The 21,529-nt window shown below is 49.8% G+C and overlaps 1 protein-coding gene across 6 annotated transcripts in view; it reads left to right on the forward strand.

The window, feature by feature from the left end:
* NTRK3 (neurotrophic receptor tyrosine kinase 3) overlaps positions 1-21,529 on the forward strand; it is a 204,930-nt gene that overhangs the window by 10,303 nt on the left and 173,098 nt on the right. The window lies entirely within an intron of this gene.

Here is a 21,529-nt window from a genome sequence, read left to right on the forward strand (position 1 = left end):
TTTCCTGCCCTGGCTCTGGGCTGGGTGGGAGGTGGGTGCATGGAGCAGCTCTGGCTGCCTGCTTGGTGGTGTGGGTTGATACCCTGATACCAAGGCACAAGCTCCTTGGCTTCAGCTGAGAATTTGGGGCCAAGAGGCATCACACTGGGCAGCCCTACCTGGGAATCCTCCTTGCACTGCCTTGATTTTCCTCTGGGTCTGAATGGCCAAGGTCACCAATGTCTCCAGCCTGAGCTTTTCCTGGTGTTGCTCCATGTTGCAGATAAGCTCTCTCTCCCAGGAGGGGTGGTAGCAGGATCCTCAAGCTTTACCATTTTTTTTGTCCCCAGCCCTGGGCAGGCTGCCCAGCACCCAGTGTTCTCTAGGCTGCCCTGGCCTGGGGGATGGATCCCAGCCTTCCAAAAGGCAAGGGTAACAAAGATTTATTTATTCAGAGACTTAATTAGCATCTTTAAATATTAAATAGTAAACAAACTGCGTCTAGTGGGATCAACATTTACAAACAGGGATTTTATTTATTTTTTTCCCCTCCTCTCTGGGACATGCACTTGTGTTGTAAACGTTTGGGGAGGGGGAGCTGCGTGTGGGCTCTGGTTGATGGACTGACCTACGGTGCTGCTGGTGAAGAAGGAGGGGTAGACAAGGGTGAAGGGGCATGAACAGACAGGAGGGATGGGGAGAAGGAGGCAGAGAAGCTGGAATGTGTGCGTAGAGTATGGTTGTTGGGGAACTGCAGAGCCAAGTGCTGGATTTAGGTAATTCTCTGCAAGATGTGCCATCCCCCTCCTGCCCGGGCAGGTGGAAGGGGACAGGAGATGAAGGTTCTTGCTGTGGCACAGCTAATTGCAATCAAAAGGTGGTGGTCCTTGCAAGGGGAGGTGGTTTGCAACTGATCTGCATCCTATTATCTCTGCAAATGGAGGCCTGCCTGGCAGCAGATTACACTGGGGGTTATTTATTGGCAAAGCACTGTACAGTTTTAATTTTTTCTTTTTGCTTATTCAGGCTTTAGCTCCAGAGGAAAATAGCCTGGGGTGGCTTTGAAATGGATTCTCTCTGCACCATTAACTTATTCAGTGAGTTTAATGGGCCTTTTTTTCTCTCAGCCTTGAAGCCATCATTAAAAGGCAGAGATTTATAAAAGCAAAGATACTCCTGAGCTTTATTCAAACTTTGGGGTAGAGAGGTGGGGGCAACAGCATTGTTGCTGTTGCTGTGGTTTGGGTGTAGATGTACAGGGTTGTGTTGAGGGACCTTGTGAGACTTGGACACTGCTGTTGTGCCTCTCTGGAAGTTTTACATTGTTAGAACCTGGTCACTTGGGATTGTGTCCAGGGATTGGTGTGTGCCTGTGTTTCTCTCCTGGGGCCATGCCCCCGAGGAGCTGTGGGAGCAGCCGAGTTGTGCTGGGAGTGAGTCCTCACCTGCGAGGGATGGGATGGTGATATCTGTCCTCTCATGTTGGGATATTGCCCAGTCTGACCTAAAACCCATCCACAAAGCAAAGCTGCTGTCTCTTCAAGCTGAAAATGAGAAACTTACTCTCTTGTGTAGGCTGCTTGTAACTTTTTTTTTTTTTTGGTAGTGTTTATGCCATGCAGTTCTTGATGCTTTTGTGGGTGTCTGCGGTCAATGCTTGGAGCCCTTTCCCTCCCTCCCTCCTAATCTTCCTCCCTCCCTCTAGAAGTGGCACAGGAACCCAGAAACTTTGTCCATTGCCGGGACTCTACTTGCTGAGATGTGGCCTACTGGTATCTGGTGAAAAATAGGGAGTGTATTTTGTCTGGAGGATGGGACTGAAATGAAATGTCTGAGTGAATTCCCCCATTCTTGGCTGCTTCTTGGACCAACTTCTCTCCCTTTTGGGTTGCAAATCAGACCTGGTGTCTTCGTGCAGTATGTGTAGGAGCATGTAAGACATGGCTTGGTGTGTCATCTGGGGACACCTTCCTGCTGGCACAGCTGAAATTTTGGTCTCCAGATCATGATGTGTTGTGAAGATCACTTCTGCATGGGCAGCCCTTGGCCTGTGCAGTGATACAGTGATGAGGAACAGCAGCAGGGAAGGGGCTGGGGGGGAGCAGAGTTTCCTGGCTTAATCGAGCTGGTCCTGTCACTTCTTGGGGTGGCAGAGGGCTGTGTGGTGCCTGTCACACTTCTCTGAGTGCCCTGCACAGCGTGCCATGCTCCGATGGGAGAATCACAGCATGGTAGAGGGGCAACCAGAGTCTAGGTGCTGAGACAATTTTTTTTCTCTGTATTTTCTTATTTATTCTATGTACAAACCTTGAGGTGAACCCCTGGCAGTGTTAACAAGGTCAGGTGTCACCTGCATGTCTCCATGCCCATTCTGGCACCTGCCAGCTCAAGGATGCTGCTAGTGTGAGCCTGGGCTGGTATATTGGTGACAGCTGGACACCCAGGCATGCTGCCACCCCTCATATTTGCAACCTGTGTATGACTTGTGCATCCCCACCAGAACTGCTGCAGCTCAGGGGTCGGGGGGAAGATGCCAGGGTAGGGGGAAAGGACTCGCCCAAAGTGATGTGCTCAGGGTTGCACATTGGGCTGACCCCAGACCCTGGCTCCTGCTGGGTGCCAGAAACAGCTGGAACACCGGACTGGAGGCTGGGTACAGGACGTGTGTGTGTCTGTACTGGCACCCCTGGGGTGGAGGGACAGCAGACCATGACCCCTGCCTGCCTGTCTCCAGCCTGGCAGCCCCATCCCAGCAGCAGGAGCCTTGGCAGCAGGAGAAGTGCTGCCTCATTGCCAGTGATGGGCTGGATCAGACCCTGGTGAGGAGGGGCTGTGGGGCATGCCAGGAGGAAGGGCTTCCAGCCTGAGGAGGAGATATAAGTCTGAGGAGTTGCTATTTGTAGCTTCTCTGCAGGGACTGACCACTAAGCTGGGCCTTGGAGAGCTGCCCTGGGGCAGTGGCATTGCAGGAATGCACTGAAATGACCCTGAGGGGGCTGCGGCTGAGCAGAAGCCAACTGCAACCATGCTAGGACAGGGAGGGTCACAGAGGCTGAGCAAGGGGGAGGCTGGTTGCAAATCCATCTGCTCCTGCTGTCCCTCCCAGGGTCACAGTGGTCAGGGGAAGGAGACTGTAATTTCCTATTGAACACCCATAAGGAGTCCTTCTCCCCTGCCCCTGTAAATCCTCACCTCCTTGGTGCTACCTGCTATGTAAATTGCTGATGAGCCTGTAAATCACCCTCTGCTTCCCTCCACCTCCCTTGAAACTAAATCCTCTGTCCCCATCAGTTTTCTGCTGCCACCCCCCTTGCTTTGCCTGCACTGTAAATGCAGAGCTCTGATGAGGCTGGGGGAAGGGGGGAGATGGAGATGCAGGGATGGGGTGATGGAGGGCAGCTGCTCTGGGGTGTGTTAATCCCTCCTGATAGCTCCCTCAGGACTCACTTGCCAGCAGGAGCTCATGGAGGATGTTCTGCCTCAGCTCCCTATGGGGAGGGTCATCCTTGTGCTGAAGCAGACCCAGGGCTTGGATGTTATCTTCATCCCCTGAGCTGCAGCCAGTTGGATGCAAACTGGAAGGTACTGCTGGAGGCTGAGCCTGACCTCTGGCAGCCCACAGGAGCTCTCCTGGAGAGGGCTGCTCCCCCCAGAACACATTTCTGAGATGTAAGGAGAAAATCTCCATTTATTCCTCAAGTGGTGAAGGTCACCCTGTAGCTATCTTTGCCATGCTCCCTGAGCTGTGGGTAGCAGAGGTTCCTTTGCGGTAATGAAGAACCATCACCTGAGTGTCTGCTGGATGCTGCTGCCCTGATTCTTAGCCCTGAGTTGCTAGGATGACCATACTGTTTTTTCCCCCCTTTATGATGACGCTGGGACAGCATGGAGGAGCTGAGAGAGGGGGTCTGGCAGGGAAGGTGGTGATGACCAAAATGAGAAGATGCTCCAGAATGGCTGGTATAGGTGTTAATATCAGCTGCTCACATGGGAGGTGCTCTGCTACAGGCCTGGGCTTGACCCAGCTGGATGTTTCCTTTAGACCTTCATCCTGCTGCCAAGCATCCTGTTTGTTTGGTTGTTTTTTTTCCCCTTTTTATATTAGCTTTTCTTCTGTATATTGTGTCTGAGGCCAGTTGTGTATTGACACTGAGGTTATGATGCTGCTGTGCTCTGGTTTTGGGAGGATGGATGAGGAGATGTGTACAGCAGCAGCACAGGGATGCTAATGGCAGTGGGGAAGGCAGGGGGCAGTGGAGGAGAGCAGAGGCAGATTTTTCCAAATCCATATAAACAGCAAAAATACATTTCCAGCAAATGCTTCCAGTCCTGAAGTATTAAGAAAGTGAAGCACTAGAGGATAAGGAAAGCATGAGCAATAACAGCAGGGATTTAGAAAGAATAAATCTTGCCAGACAAACCTGATTGCTTTTTCTTTTTGATGGAATCACAAAATTAGTGGCTGAGCAGGACGTGGAAATCCTAATATATTTGGATTTAGCAAAGCATTTGATATAGTGTCTCGCCAAATCTTACTCTTAAAATTAGTTCAGTTTACCTTGGGTATGATGTTGCCAAATGGATTGAAAACTGGCTTAGGGCCCTAAGCAAATAGAAGTGGGCTGTGTTTGGGGAGAGGAGAGGGAGCTGCGGGAGCAGAGCTACAAACTGGATTTTTTTTTTAATTAAAAAAAAAAAAAAACCACCCCAAAGAACCAGCCAAAACAGCAGAAAACTCCCAAAATTAAAAAAAAAAAAAATCAGGAATGTGACTTCAGTTTGAGGCTCCTTGTTATAGGAATATTGATGAAGTAGAGAGAGTTCAGAAGCAAGCAAAGGGGGGGAAGGATTACCACCCGAGGGGCAGATTACCCTGGCAGGGGGGAGAGTGTTGAGAAAGTCCCAGGGCTGGAGGCATTTTGGGGAGGAGCAGGTGGTGTCCTCTGGAGCCAGGGGGAATGTTTGTTGGAGCTGTTGTTGGGACCTGGCAGCGGTCACCTCAGCGCCTTCGCCCCCGCGCAGTTGAGAATCTCTGAGCTGCCCATTTCACGGCCCTTTCCAGATATTATTGAATAAGCAGGGGAAAATATTCACCGTGACTGTCAGAAAGAACATCCTTGAGCAGGGGAGCTGGGCACGTTTCCTTGGGGAAAATCTTGAATCTCAGAGCAAACAGAAGGAGATGGCCCAGGGTGCTGTGGGTCAGTGGATGGGGATGTTTCTGGGTCGTGGGCTTGGGTAGGAAGCCAAGAAGTGATTGTAGCTGCCTTCTGCAATATCTCTGTAGCCTGCAGGCATTTATTTACCATCAGGGAAAAAGCTGGGAAACTGCTGGTGGCAGCTGGAGTGCAGATGTGTCCCTGAGGGAGAATGGCTGAGCCCCAGAATGTTTAAAATCTCCTGAAGGGATGGTGGTCCCCCTGGTCACATTTAAGGTAGGGCAGGATAGCTTGATACCCTTTGCAGAATGTTACATGAGAGGTTGAGCCTTGTCTGTAGAGGTCAGGAAGGATGAGGTCTTCCAGCAATCTCATCCATGGAGGTGTCTGTCTGTCTCTCATAATGAGCTCTTGGAGTCCCTTAGCATTTTTGGGGGGTCTGGAAGACACGCTGAGTGTATGGAGGCTTTTGACACAACTGTGATCCCACAAGGAGAGGAAACACATGTCCATCAGGGATGGCTCTATTAGATCAGTTGGGAGCCATTGGGCCATTGCCCCCCACTGCCAGTGGGATGGCTGGGTGAGCCAGACTTTTCCTTTCAGCTTTTAAAAAAATTCTGTGCATTTTGATTCAGATCCAAAGAAACTTTCAGTACAAGAAAGGCAGCTTGCTAATGGAGACAGTGCTTTACCCTGTATTGCACTGGTGAGCCAGGCTGGTGGAGCAGGAGTTACCTGGGCTGAACCAGAGTTAAGGAGAAATCCATGGAGCCAGGCTGCCAAGGGCTTCTAGAACATGGGGTGGCCTTTTGTTGGTGTCCTGGTCTCTCTGGGGGATCACAGGGTGTCCTCACCACCACCATGATCCTTCAAGTATTTCCCCTTTGCATTGCTGTTATCCCAAGGCTGCTGGGGGTGGGAGGAGTGGCGGTAGGATGGGGCTGAACCAGGCAAGGTTTGGGAGGTATTTTTAGCTGTTCTAATTGTGGCAAATAAATGCCATTCTTACTTGTTGGGATTGAGCTAAGGCTAAATCACAACTAGTTCTAATGATGATAATTACCGGATTTCAATATTTATAGAAACGGGCGCTTCCTTCGTATCAGCGGCTGCTGCTGTGCTCTCACCTTCACAGATCGAAACCTTGGCTCATTATCACTGCAGCTATTTATTTACTTGCACATTTTTAACTCGCAGATGGGAAAGTATGAGAGATCTGAAATTATATGGCCCTGCTGGGGATGTTGTAGTCTTTGGGCAGAAGCCGCGGGATGAATAGGGAAGCCTCTCCCAAGGACCTTCTGGCTGGAATCTTGCTTTTTTTGAGCACCCTTGAGAGATGTGCTCAGTTTTTCAAGCTTGCTCGTGTCTGCCAGGGCTTGGCCCCTGATGGGTGGAGGTGGCTGTGCATATTTCTGCATGTGTTAGAATCATGGATCTGATTGTGGTGTGTGCCAAAACACACCCATGCTGAAACTGGGACAGAGCTTACAGGTGAGGTGACACGGATGGCTTGAGTCCTGTAACACTGGACTTGGAGCTGCTTGTGGGAGGGGATCTGGGAATTTCTTGCCTGCTGCAGAAGCAGCTGCTGGAGGTCTTGATGCATTAGTGTCCCTTTTCAGCCTCGTACTGCAGAAGGGTTGGGCACCTTTTGGAACATGTGGGTGCAGAGCCGTCTATGGGTGCCCGTTCCCCACTCTTGGGATGGGTGTGCAGACCTCCCTGGGCTGTATCAATCCAGTCCCACTGGGTTGATCCCAGTCTGTGGATCCTCACAGGCATCCAGACCTATGCACCCATTGGGTCTGAGACACTCTCCTTGGGCAAGGTGTGGAAAAGATTCACTTATTCAATTTGCTATCTCTCCAGTGCCATATAAGCTGTATTGATAAATTAATCTTGTATTGTTGTGACTAAACAGCCCTGCAATTTCTTACTCTGTGCAGTCTAATCTGTCTTGACAGCTGTATCATTAGTTTATATTTGTTGTAATCTTATTCTCTGTCTTGGCTGTGGGGAGTTTTTATTTGAGGCACTGTGCTGCTATGCAGGTCCTGGGCACAGCTGGTGGCTCTCAACCCTGGGCATCTTGGGGTGCTGTGGGTATACCCAGGCAGCCACTAGTGTGCCCTCCCCTGGAACCAGCCCCAAAATTCTTCTGATGCCATCTGCTAGCATTATTCATATGGTAGCAGCATCCCTAGGGTTGACCCAGCCTTGCTGAAGTATCCTTGAGGCTGAGGTTTTGATGGGGATGTGCTTGGACTGGGGCAAAGACACTAAAAAGGTGGATGTTGGGAGATGTGCATCTTAGGACATCTTGAAAAGCTTGCTGTGTGTTGAGGGCTGAGTTGTTTTCTTTGTATGTGGTTGAGTGTTCTGCATGGTATGGTCCCTCCTTCATTCCTGAGGGTGGCTTTTGGTCATGAGGGGAAAAGGACTATGGGAGCATGGGCTATCATCACCCAGGCCTTTGGAGATGGTGCATGAGGGATAGTGATGCTCACCAGTGGAGCTTTTGTTGGTGTAGCATCGTGAGATGGAGGTGACAGTGTCGCAGTGTCATTGGTGGCTGGCTGCACCCACAGCTCAAGCTTAGATTTGCTGTCCCTGGTCGAAGTGGGGCCAATTCAGGCCTCTCTGTTGCTCTTGCAGAGAGACCCTTTGCTTTGCAGGTGGCCTTGCATGCAGCTTCTAAAAACAGCTCCCCAGAACTGTGGAGTAAAATGTGGGCTGCTGTAATGAGATTTCTACCAGCAGGGAGCAAAAGAGATTTTTGTGTTCCCTGGGTATGGGACAAAATGGTGGAGCTGAGAAGGATTTTGGCTTCTGCTTTGTGCTTTAGGTCTTGAATCTGCTAAACCTGGATGGGAAGGGACAGTTGCTGGAGTGCAGGCTTCTGTTTGCATTATCTCTGACCAAGCCTGGATGGCTCAGTAACAGCTCAAGCTTGTGCTTTTCTCTTGAGTGCATCCTTTGGGGAAAGCATTTGGGATCTGGCAAGACTGCAGATGTAGCCCTTGCAGCTTGATGATGCAGATTGTTATTTATACCCTTAATTAGGTTTGTGCACCTGTAAGGACTGGCAGGGTCCAGCAATGCTCTGTGCTGTGCTCAGCTCCAGCCTGGCACCAGTAACGTAGCATCCCAATGGATGCTCTGTAGTGCCTCAGGGGGCTGTGGTGGTGTTGCCCATGTTCTTTGCAGGCAGGATGGGGGGAGCAGAAGGTGGGATGTTCTGTGTGACAGCCCCAGCCACTTCATGTAAGGCTCAGGGAGGAGGATGGTGAAGCCTGGTGAGATTTGCACAGTGCTAACAACATTGAATGTAGGAGAATCTCTGCTCTAGGAGACAAATGGTGGGGAAACATCTGTAGCAGGCTCCTTGCCAGGCATGCAGTGATGCTGTGAGAGGAGTTTCACGCGTGGTGGTCCAGGATGAGTGCTGACAAGGGTCTGGTGATTGACTATCCACCACAGAGCTCAGAAGCTCATTGCTGTGGCAGGAGGATGTATCGGGATTAAATTGCCATTTGTGAAGTGATCTCTGTTGGGGATGGCTGGGGACAGCCCTCGGTAGTGGCAGTGTTTGAATCCTGCAGCTGGGAGAGTCTCCTGCTGTCACTGCTTGGGGAGCTGTTGTTTGTCATGGGATGCAGCTGGTGACAAGGTGATGGACACCAGCAGCTAGAATACAGCCACTCAGCATGGCTGGAGGCAGGAGGTGGCGTGCAAGCCCTGGTTATGCTCCATGCTGTTCACAGGGTGTCATGTCCTCTCTCCCAAATGCCTCGGGGTGATGGACACACCACCTGATGATAGATGCTACCTCTGCCAGCATGGTGGTAGCTCCTCCATCTGCACTGAGAACCGCTCTTCCCACTTGGCTGATCTCCAGTGCCTGGGGACCTTGCTCTAACCTCTCATAGTAAAGGATGATCCTTCCCCTGCCAGTGTTTTCCACAAGGAATCTGCTCAGAGTGTAAAAAGCTGCCTGGTCTGCAGCCACAGCTCTCGGGTGGGAGAGGGGCACTCACTGGGTCCATCAGGACACCCAGCATCGTCCAATCTACTTGTGGAATCTTTTTGGGAAAGATACTCCCTCAGCTTTCCAACCTCTTCACAGCACTTGCTGTGTTCACCCTGCTTGCTTATTAGACTGCAGGTGGGAGTACGGAGAGGGGGGCAGTGGCTTCCCTGGAGGGGAGCTTTGAACTGGTGGCAAGACCGGTGACAAATCTTGGGTCTGTTCCTGCTACCCTTGTGTATGGCCACCTCCTACTCAGAGCAAGGATAGTACTTGGGGGGAGACTGTCTTTTTGCTGTTTATAACCCTTTCATCCTTTAGCCAGCATGAAGATGACTTGATTATTTTTTTCTTGATGAACTGCAGGTCCTTTGATTCCCAGGTGGGTTCTTGCTCACCTCTGAGTGCCTAGTGCTGCTTTAAGCCCAGGGGTGCAGCTTGGGGTAATCTCCAGTGCTGCCAAATCCTAGGCACTGGTGTCAACTGGGAGCCACAGGGATTTTGGGCTGGTACTGTGACTCTCCACCCATACTGATGAGAGTATTTCCATAGCAACTGCAGGCTTTTTTTCACAGGGGAGATAGGGGAAAGATGTGAAAAATCAAAACCAACCCAGCTGAAAACTGGCACGAGCAGAAGCTGTTGATCTCTGCGTGGGGTCTCCAGGGGACTCTGTCTTGCCCTGACCCAGGAGGGGTCTTCTGGGTGGGTGTATTTGTGGGGGACCTTGTGGCCAGGATGTCTGCAGGCAACCCTGATGGTCTTGTCACCTGGAATATGGCAGGAGGAGCTGGGGAGGGCTGGGATTGCCCTTGTGAGGCAGCTGGGCTGGGAAGGGGCCATGCTGTAGGGGGTTGGTGTGTGCTGTGGCTCCTGGGGAGCATGCAGAGGTTGATGTCCCAAGCTGGTGGCATTGCTATGCTCACTGTTCACTGTGAGGTGATTCCTCTGGTGCTGTGTTAGCACTGGTGGGAGTTAGGAATGCCTTTCACTTGCCCCTGTTTTCCCCAAGGGTCCACAGTCCCACGAGAAGGACCTGAAGCGTCTGCCCTTGAGCATCCCAGCACAGCTTTGTCTCTGTCTTTCCCTCTGCCCTCATCCTGCTTCCTTCTCCTTGATTTTCTGCCCTTGCTGGGAGCCAGGGAAACAGCTCGAAGGGCTGTACATGATGATTTGGGGGCAGAAAGCTTAGAGAAGCACAAGCCTGGCACAGTGTTGCTGTGTGTGCTGGCCCAGAGGCTGAACGTCAGCCTTGGCATTGCAGCAGGAGGGACTGGAGAGTGGCTTCACCCAGTGCTGGTGGGGGTTATCTGTGGTCTTATGTGGGTTTGGAGTTGGGGGCTGCCAAAGTGAGGCTTTGGACAGGTCTGCTGGCAGCCTGGTGAGACCAAATGTGTCTTGAGGACTGGTGGGCATCCTGCAAGCTCAGTGCAAGGCTGGTGCAGGGAACCTGTGGGTGAAGACATTTTGATGGGCTGATACCAACCATGTGGGTTGGTGACACCTGGTCCCAACCTTCCTGGTTGCATTGGAGGGTGGGAAAGAAGACAGCCCTCCTCTGTCCCATCACAATATCCACAGAGGGAGAAGGCATCCAGTAGAGCTGTCCCCCTCCAGCTGCCATCCCTGGTAAGCCCCAGCCTGGCACGTGGCACGAGGTCTTGGTCCCCAGCTGCTGCAGGCTGTGAGTGAGCCAGCCTGCTCCCCAGAGAGCTGCTGGGGCTGGCAGCAGACAATGTCTGTATTCTTTGTGCAGAATGAGCTTCCCTTCACTGATAACCCTCTGGGCTGGTGTATTTTGCTCTGAGGTTGGTCTGATGCTGAGACCCTCCTGCCTCTCCAGCTGGCCAGGAGCAGAAACAATGTTTGAGTGATTCTCTGAAAAGAAAAAAAAATTCAACAACAACAAAATCTCCAAGGAAGCATTTGTCCAGTGGTCTTTTCACTGGATTTGAAATTGTTCTGTGACCCTAAATGGTGCCAAAAAAACATGTGTCCCATTAAATCTTATCTGCAGCTCAAGTGGAGAAAGGGCAGGCACTGTCAGGAGGTGCAGCCTCACTTGCTGCCTTCCTGCAATCACAGCTGAGCAGGACCTCCGGATCCCTCAAATGCTTCTGTGAGATTTTCTACCTGTCAGTGTAACACCAGCCCCTTGGGACTGCTTCTGAAAGAGGAAGCTTTTTTTCAGGAGCCACCAGGTTATCAGGCTCATGTCTGTGGTTGTGTATGGTATGAAGGGATGTGGCCTGGGACTATGGAGAGGACACAGGTGTGGGCTGGATGTCCATCACTTGTCACTGCTGTGGCTTTAAACCTCAGGCCCTGGTGATGAAGAGCATCTAAAAATGGTGTGCTGACCTCCTGCTAGCACTGGGTGGGGATGCCAGTGCTGGGTTAATGAGTTGCCATGTGTTTGCTAGGTTGTAGAACCTCAGGGTGGGTGCTCCTGCCTTGCTCCTGGTGTAAAGCAAAACATATTTGACAGCCAGCACGTATCAGGAGCAGCGTGTTTGGAGAGTGTGAGCACGAGGATTTCACCCCATCTTTGGCCCTGGTGAAGGTGTCATCCGTGGGGAGCAAAGGGCAGGGGCTTGGTTGGGGTTGCTGGTGTTGGAGTGCTCTCTGTTGAAGTGTCGGGTGAGCAAAAACTTCCCTGTAATCCACTTTGTACCTTTATCTGGAGAAACAGCAAACTGAGCTGTGATTTGGGACAAACCATCCCTAGGACTGCTATTTGTGTGGCTGGATCGACTCAAACACAACAACCAGACTGGTTAGCAGCATTTCTGGCTGTCAGAGCATCTTTTATAACATTTTTGCAGGGCTTTTTTCCACATTTGTATGAAAAAGTAGAGCATTGGAGCTTTTAAAGTGTCTGCTCCCTCCCTGCTCGCTTTTCTTCCCTTCCCTGCCTCCTTCTGCCTGTCATGTTTATAGGTTTGCTGGGTGGCTTTTCCTTTTCTGAACTGCTGAGTTGCCACAAAATATCTGCTGTCCTGGGAAGCCTCCAGCTCCCAGTCACTGTGTCTTGGTGCCTCTGCCCTGCTCCCGAGTGATTCTTCAGCTCTTACACCCTGCAGTAGGAGCAAGCTGGTGTCTCGGAAAAGCTTGAGGGGGGGGGGGGGGGGGGGAAAGGGGAAAAAAAAGTGTGGGGAGGTAGAACTGGGCTCTTCTGGTGGGTGCTGGTGAAGCTGCTGGGGAGGATAGACAGGGATTTATTTGCACTACAGATACAAGGACCTGGCGTAAAATAAACTGTGGAGAGCTTCCCTGGTCCTTTGGCTTTATGGTGAGCAGAAAGACCTTCTGAGCCATGGAGATAAGGGGTCTCCAGCAGATTTCCTTGCAGGTTGGAGCTGCTCTGCCTGTGGTTATCCCGAGGGGAGCGGCTGGGAGCCTGGCCTGCAGCCAGCCCAGCTGGGCATTGCTGCCCGCTCCTCCGAGCTCCATAAACATCTAAGGAGCCAAAATGCTAGAGGATCAAAGTTCAGGCTCCCTGGGAGCTGTTTGGGAAAACAAACACTTCGTGCAAGCAGGGTCTGGGTCCGAGGAAGGTTGGCTGTTCCCTCCCCTTGCTGGGCCAGAGGCTTTCCTGGTGTTTGGGGTGTGTGGGAAAGCTGAGAATGGGATGAGCTGTGCTACAGGGTGGCGAAGCTGCGTGGGAGCAGAGGAGGATAAAATGGGATGTAGGACTGAGGTAGGGTGCTGGATTTGGCTGCTAACAAGCTGTGACCCTGCAGAAGCAGAGGGACTTCTGGCACTTGCAGTTTGTGGCTCTGAGCTCTGGTTCTGAGCTGTTTTTGGGACCCAGGCACGGGAGCAGTGGGAGGCACTGCCCAAAAAATGTGCTGAAACAGGATTTGAGATGAAGCTGGTGTGGATGTAAAAAGCTCCCGAATTTAGACTCCTGTGGAGGCTGTGGTTTTAGAAAACATGTCTGTGGGTTTGGGTGGTGGGTGGCAGTGGGCAGGGCCAGGAAAGGCAGCAGGTCCAGATTGAGGACCTCAGCCCCCTCCTGCCACAGTATTTGTGCAGCCCCATGCCCAGCTCTTGTGTCCACTCTCGCTGGACTCTCCCTCCTTCATCCTCATTCCTAGTGCTGTGTATCACAGTAACAGCCAGGTTGTGGGAGACTTTATTTTCTCCTTTTCCTCCTCCATCCATTTTCCTGTCTTCAAGCACAGCATGAAGTGCAAAGCACACATGTGGCTGGCTGTGCTCCCCTTCCAGTCCTAGCTGAGATAATGCAGTTTATCAGGACCTCATCTTGCCCATCACCTGTGCCCTTTTGTGGGGCTCTTTTCCACCACGCTCTCTTTGGCACTACTCAGTACCAAGAGGTATCCCTGCCAAGCTGAACTCCAGCAAATCCTCTACATCTCCTTGTCTTGAAAATTTGTGTAGGCACTGTGCTCTCTGGGAGAGAAACACAGCTGCCTTTGGAGCAGAGCTTGGCAATTCTGCCTGCATGAACTTATAGATATATATAGATATACTTTTTAATTTCTGAAGAGCCCTGGACCTGTTCGGGGATGGGAATATGAGAAAATCTGACCTCCAGCTTGAAGTTGCAGGGAGGGTTTAATAAGGCAGGCTATGACTGCTGAAGCTGTTTTTGACCAAGGTGATGCTTCCTCTGTAGAATGCTGTTTGATCTTTAAAGACCACAAAACACTTCGCATTTCTGGCTCTCACTGTTTATGAAACCCTAGGGGTAAAAGCATCCTTCCCTTTGGAATGGCAGTTGCCTGTAAAGGGGCAGCTCTTCTGGTCTCCTGCACCCTGTGAAGCAAAGGGCACTGCCTCACCTTGGAGTCTGTGCTCAGTACAAAACTCCCAGAGGGATTTTTATTCTCTCCTTTTGGGTTTCCCTCTCATTCCAGCCTGCTGCATGGCTCTTTCAGAGATGTGGTGTGGTCAGACACATGCAGGTTGGTATTAGTGGTCCTGTGTGGGAGCCTCTGTTCAACATACCCCAGATCAATGTCTAATGATGGGAAGCACCTCTCCAGGAACAGAGAACTGGTTTCGTAGGTTGTTCTGCCATGAAAGAAATCCCCTTTTGAGGAAATTACATTGCTTTTGAGTCTGATATCTAGAGGAAAAGGAGACCAAGCTACAGCTGATGCTGCAGGTGTGGGGTGAACATTCATTCAAGCTGATACTTCACTCCAAGGCAGTTGCATTTGTGTACTTATGTCTGTGGCACAAAAATGCTTCTCTTGTCTTGTAGTCTCTGATTCTGGGTGGTGTCTAAGACTGTGCAAATGTCAGATCATGACAGATAATAAATAAGAAAGAGATGGGGACAGAACCTGGAGCAGCTGGGGTGTGCTGAGGTGGAAGACAAGAAGCCAGGGCTGAACCATGAGCCCAGCTCGTACAGAGAGGGCTTTAGGGTCACCATTCCCCCAACCCTGGTCCCCATGCAGGAGATGTTTCAGCCCCTGAGAACTTCTTCCTGAAGCTTTGGCACTGTTGCTCATCTCTAAAAATTAAGCTTTCTTCAGCTCTGAAGTGATTTTGGATACCTTGGTTCTTGCTTGGGACCCCAGTGCTGGTTTCTCTTAGCACTAGCTGAGGAACCAGTGATGGGATATTATGGAGAGTATTTGCTTCCCACAGCACTGCTTCAGCTCTGCCATCTCATTTGAACCTTTTCTTTCTCTGAAAGTGAGTGACTGGGCTTTTTCTGCACTGAAAAACCTTGGATATTGTGTACAGTGACAGGAACACACTGCTCCCCTGTGCTGCAGCAAGCTGTCCATGCTGGGTCCAGGATGCCTGCTGTCCTCTAGTAGTACTGACACATTGTCCCTGGAAGGGATGCTCTCTGCTCTGTAAGTCACCAGGCAGAGCTGGTGTGGGATGTGGCTGCTGCCCTGGGGTGAGCTGGAGGTTGCAGAGATGATAAGAGGGGAAATGAAACACAGGCACCCTGTGCCTCAGAGGGTCTTGTGTCCTCAGGGACAAAAGTGAAGGGTGACATCCTGGTGGTGCTGGCACTGCTGTCTGTTTTTTACAGACAGGCACTTCCCCTCTCTCCTTTAGGTACAGCTCTTAAATATCCTATGGGGGCCAGGCAGCTGTACTTAATGGCAGTGCCTGGAAAAAAAGAAGTCTGTTTTAGCAGAGCTGAAAGCTGTTTCTCAAGGTATCTTCCCCAGTCGGGTGTGTTTATCTGTCAGTCTGCTTAGAGGACCTACAGTGCAGCTGTAGCAGCACTTCTGCACCTTGTGGCAGCTCCTGGCCAGCCTGGGGCCAGGCAGGTGCTGTTGAGGTCAGTGTGAAGCTTGTCCGGGCACATGTGAAAGATGTCCTGAAGGACAATGTTCTTCTAAATATTCTATGAGTTTCTCATGGTGTGTAGCTATTGGTGTCTTGACAGTCTTCCTGAAGAAACCCACACTGCAGTGGCTGGTACATGGCTGTATCGTTCCCCCACCTGCCCAGCCAGTGATGGACCGGGGCATTTTCTGTTGTCCAGACTTTCCAGGTTGGATGTGGCTGGGTCCATGGGATGGGGAGTGTGTACATCCCTTTTGTAGCCTACACATATCCCTGTGTGGCCTCTGCCAGGGGAGCAGATCTCCTAGTGCCAAAGGAAGTGTGTTGCAGTGGTGTAGTTTATGATCCTTACCTTCACAGATCACAATTAGACTATGGGGTTTTGCTCATAATTGTTTCTGCAAAGCTGCAGTTATGCTCTCTCTCTCTCCTCCCACCTCTCCTTTTCCCACTGACCTCAAATTGTCCTTGATGATTCCAAGTTTGCTGCTGCTGCTGGGTGACTTTTCCCTGTGCTTTTGGGAAGGGGAAGCCCACAGTTTAAATGGGAGAAATATTGCCCTCATAAGTCTTTATTCAGGTGCACTTGCCTTTAATGCTCAGTTACCAATTCACTTTTATAACTTCCATATTGAAGGAATCAAGTCCTTCATGCCTCTGGTTATTAAATGTATGTGATAAGTGCCTTATAATATTGTGAAAGATGGCTGATTCCTTAATGGTTTCCTCTGTCCTGTGTGGGTTGTGAGGGATGGATAAAAGGAGCAGGCAGTCCACACTGTGCTTTGTCCTGGGATGTGGGACCTGCCCCATGAGTTTCCCAGTGTCCAGGGCTTTCCATCAACATTTAATGACTTCAAGTTGTGTCAGTGGAGATTTAGGTTGGATATTAGGAAGTGTTTCTTCACTGAAAGAGTTGCCAGGCACTGGAACAGGCTGCCTAGGGAAGTGTGGAGTCACTATCTCTGGAGGAATTTGAAATATGTGTAGATGGGATGCTGAGGGATGTAGTTTAGTGGTGGACTTGGCAGTACTGGTTTAAAAGTTGGAGCTGATCTTAAAGACCTTTGCCAGCCAAAACAATTCTAGGATTCTATGACCTGCAGCACTTCTGCTAGGAAGATGCAGATCTTACTGGTCAAAGGTTTTAAGAGAAATCTTCCACCTATTTCCCCATGCAGGCAAATTCATATTTGCATGGTCTGGAGCTGACATGCCAGGAGGTTTGCTTGTCATGCTAAATGTGTCAGGTAATTGAAAGCTAACAGTTCTGCCTGCATCACAAGGTACAGTATGCCTGGATGACAAATCAATTTTCCTGTTGCCCTACGAGAGTGAGGAGTCAAGTGCTCTGCTTGCCTTTCCTACATATATATATGTAGAATGATAGAGCTGTGTGTGTGTCAGGGTGCTGCCTGCTTGCTGGAGTGCAATTTATTTGCTGCCCAGCATCCAAACCCAAGGGTGGCACTTGCACAGTGTGTCATCCTAACAAGGACGTGTCATCTGCTCTGGCAGTGAATGGAGCTGATGGCATCCTGATGAAAAGTCACTCTCCCCTGGTCTGGGCTCAATATATATTTAGGTAGCAGGAGTGTACACATGCTACATAATACGTGGTGCTTATCAAGTGTCCTTTTTTAGCTATTGACCGCAGTGCTTGAAAACCTGAGAGAAATTAGATAAATATTATCCTTGTTGTATGAGGAGGGTGAAGGAAGGCCAGACACATTAAGTAGCCTCAAGCTAATCATTTGGTAAATTGGTGTAAGAGGCTGTTTCTCACCTCTGCCTCTTGAGTGTGAGAGAAAATGAGCCTGGCTGTGTTTAAATCCCAGTGGGTATTCTGGTCTCCCTTGCTGCACTGGCCCTGGGTTGGAGGGGGAACACAGAGCTGCACAGGCTTGCTGTGTGGTTCCAAGAAGGTGGTTCCAAGCCTGTGGTGTCAAACACCACCCTGTATGGTGTCCTTTTGGGAATGAAAGGAACTGCCTTTCTCATAGGGTCAGGGGCTACTGGTCCCCTTCCAGCAAGGTCCTGGCATTTCCAGAGACCAGCGGGAACCTAAATGCTGTTACCTGGTGACTATATGGCCACCAACAAGATCCCAGATCTGTCTGTGTGATGTGGGGACAAGGAAACCTGCCACCTTACTAGTTTCACACAATGCCATGGCATCTGTGAGCAAGACGTGATGCTCGTGATCTGCAGAGCTGGCAAACAGGGCTCCACAAGCTTGGTGCTAGCTGAGACACAGTATGCGAGCTGTAGGTTGATCATTGGTCTGACTTCAGGGGTCTACAAGGCTTTCAACAAGTTGTGAGGGCATGGTTGTAGGTATAGGGAGGCTGAGATAGGGTGCAGGGTTAGCATTTGTTCAACCTGACTCTCATCTTTCTTTGGAAACTGATTTCATCAGCAGAGAGATGACAGTGCTAAGAGATTAATATGGTGCTTCCTTACATCTTTAGTGGCTTGTTTTTCTGGAGAAGACACAGTCTAGTTCAGTTGTTGTTGGTGAACAGCTGGAAAATGGAGAAGTGGTGGTGGGAAGTGTGAAAAGAGGAGATAACTGAGGTTCCTTGGAGGTGATACTGAGTCCTGCTTTCATTGAGGACACTGCCACAAAAGGAGGGAGCAAGCTCATGGGCTTTGCTCCTGGCACAGGCAATGGGAACACAAAGTGGGGTGAGGGTGGACAAGGGGAAGAGCTGCAGTAGCAAAACCAAGAGAGAATGAAATGCAAAGTGGGATGAACACATATGGGTGGAGACTGCTCTGTGGATTTGGTCACTCTTATTCAAGAAAAGGGATGTAAATATGCTGGTGAAGAAAAGAGAGAGCCATTTTCTATCACAATGGTCCTTCTTCCCTGGTTCACCAAGAGTATGTGCCAGTTGTGTTGGGTCTGAAACCAAAAGGAAAATAACCTCACCAGCAGGCCTCTGCCTGAGCAATAGAGCTGAATCACTTCTGAGATGTGAGTTAGTATCTCTTCAGGGCACTTGAGACAATTTGCCTGGCACTTCACTGCTTGGTACAGACACAGTGCCTTAGAAGAGCTGGCCTCGTGTAGCTTATGAATGATGTCTGGCTTTTGCTTGTGAAGAAAGGAGGAGGAAATTCTGGGAAAGAAAAAGAGCTGCTTAAGCAAAGACAGTTTTGACACAAGAGAAAAGGAATGTGAAATGCTTGCTGGTAAGAAATGAGAAGAGCAGGAAATTTCTCCTTCAGCATTTCAGTGCGAGTTGGGTGGGCAGAGCACTCCCAAGGTGGACTTTGATCAATCTGTGAAAGGCAGGGTACAGAGGCACCTCTGCAGTGCAAGGAGACCTGGACCAGTGAGACCCTCCAAACAGACAAGTAGTATGAGAGAGAAGTGAGTATTTAAACAAACATCCCCTTCCCACCATCTTCCCTTCCAAAAAATTAAAAAAAAAAAAAAAAAAGAAAGAAAAAGTGAGCAATCTCATCTGTGTTAGCATCTCATATGGTCTCAATTAGAAGTTGGAAATGAGTCCGGGTGGATGTGTATATGGTGTGAACTTCAGGATTTGTCAAGTATGGTGTTGGGATTGAAGCTGTTGAGTCTTACAGAAGAGCAGCTTACCTTAGTAATAACTGAGGAATGCCCCAGCAATACATATTTAGGGATGTTTGCAGGGAGAAGGGAGTAACCCACCCACTGTAATTCATCCCTCAAAGGCTCACTGCAGAGACCAGGGCAGGGCTGGGAATTGTCCCATCTGTATTTGGTGGGAACTCAGCACCCGTGTTCCTGCCAGGTCGATGAACCGAGGAAGAGAAGGGAAGGTCTCAGTCTTTGGCAGCTATTGGAAGGATATAAGATGTCTAGAGCAAGCAAAATTCTGGAAGGAAAAGAGGGAGATCTAGTTGAGATACTGAAGGATGCGAAGAGGGACATAAGTTTTAGAGGTGGAGTTTCTTTGCTTGGTTGGTTTGCTTTCCTGTGCAACCGCTGCCAATTTTGCAGTCACAGCTTGACTGCTTAAGCTTTCAGAATAAGATGCATTTCTGTTTTGTTTTTAAAGTGGATTTGGGTGAACCCAGCCAGCACAAAGTTATACTATTCTTTCCAAAGCAATAGAGAGCAAAAGAAAATTATTTTCCTGGTGTATCTTCAGGGTGCCTGTGAACCGAGACTGATTTGCCACTTCTAGGAGCAAAGGTGCAGCTCCTGCTAAGTTGAAAAATTAGAGAAAAAAGAGGATGAGCTGTTTCTAGAGGTCCCTGAGATGGGAAGTGTCACTGTAGCTTAAAGGAGTCCCAAGTCCCTTGCTGACCTGTGTGCCTAATTCAAGATGATGCTATTTCCCTGGTTTGCACTCCACGTAAAGCAGCTGCTGGGTTGGGGGATTATCCTGTATGTAAGTGTGTGTGTATGTGTTTGTTTCCACTGTTGCTTCTCTTGTCTCTCCCTTTATGGGTGTTATGTGTCTAAGTTAAATAACATACCAAAGCATATCTGGCTCGGGAAGCTCATGGGCTTTCTTTGGGAGGCTGGGACACAAGTTGTGAAGTTGTATGTATGGTTGTGTAATGTTTCTTTTGGGAGGGCTTGGCCATGACTGGAGGGAGGAGGGAGGTGCAAGCCCCCTGTCCCACAGTACTGAGTTATAAAGAAGTCATGGCTGTATGTGTCACTGGGAACAAAAATGTTTTTTTCTTTTGCCTCTTCTAGAATGCTGCCCACATGGCTTTGAGTGTCAAGTCAAAAATAACCTTGACTTTTTTTAGCAAATACAATCAATAAAACAAGAGCCAATCTGGCCGCCGCCTCCTTCCCAGCTGTGGTTGCTCCATAGCTGCTGGCTCAGGGCTGCTCCATCCCTTGACAAAGGTCATTGCTCAGATGCTGTAGCTCCAGCATGCCCTGGTGGTAAACTCACATCATCCCATTCCTACTTCTTCCCTTGTTTCTTCCTTCTTTTGAAGGACCCTCTCATTTGGGTTGTAGGAAGCTTCAGCTTGTGTTTCTCACCTTGCTCATCCCTGCAATCTTGTGACCCAGGACCTGAGCTCGCAGTCCTGCCCTGTCTCAGAAAGCTTTCAAGCTGTTGGACCTTTTGACTGATGTCTCCAAGTCCAGAAGGGATAGCCTTAGATGTTGGCAGGGAGTATAAAATGTCTGTGATAATGTCCTCTTCCTTGTTCTGTCTGGGACACAGGTGATCCAAACTGATGAGCAGGTCATTGAGGAAGAGCTGTAACTTAAACTGTCATGTGGCAGCTGGTTGGGAGCTTGTGCTCTGTCCTTAGGCCAACCCCTCAGGGCAGGCAGGCAATTATGGAACATGTGGAAAGCAGAGGTGGTCTCTGCTTTTCTTGGATCTGCATGGTGAGAGCAGAAAAATATGCTTAGTTTTAGTCCAGTTTTTGTATTATTTTTTTTCTTGAGCCAGATGCTATTTAGGATATGGCTCAAATAAGTCCATATTACACTGTCACGCTAATTCATCTGTTCTTGTGCAAGCACAAGGCATAGTGAGTGCTGGAGGAAGATCATACAGCTCCTGTGACTGCTCTGGAAGTGGTCAAAGGTCTTTCTCCCACTTACCCTCTAGGCCACTGCAACCTTCTTGTCGTAGAGGGATGTTTCTCACCATTGGCATATCACCCCAACCCTGCATCACTTGGAAATGTTTCCCTTTCCAGGGCTGAGCCCAAAGCCAATTATTTCATTGGGGCAGATGTGAGCTGGGGTGCACGTGTTCATAAACTTCAAAGCAGGTCTGAGGGGAACAGCCAGATCTTTCTCCCAGCCCGTTCACTTTGAGACCATCTTGAAAATGTTGGTGCTTTCTGAGGGGAAGGTGTCTGAGCTCAGTCTGGGTGAGAACCTGAGCTGTTTGAGAGCTGCCTTGGGGATGAGGACTGAGCTCCTTCCCCACTACAAAGGGTTGCATCTTGTTAGCAGGGGACTGTGGCCACACTAAGCTGACCACGCTGCCACCAGCATCACTCCTGTGCTGCTAAGAGGGAACCCTGTTCTCTGAGGCTGTCCATCTGTCACTTTCCCCTGGCTCTAATATTTATTGAATAATGA

This window comes from Calypte anna, chromosome 10 (genome assembly GCF_003957555.1).
Source record: "Calypte anna isolate BGI_N300 chromosome 10, bCalAnn1_v1.p, whole genome shotgun sequence".
NCBI lineage: Eukaryota > Metazoa > Chordata > Aves > Apodiformes > Trochilidae > Calypte > Calypte anna.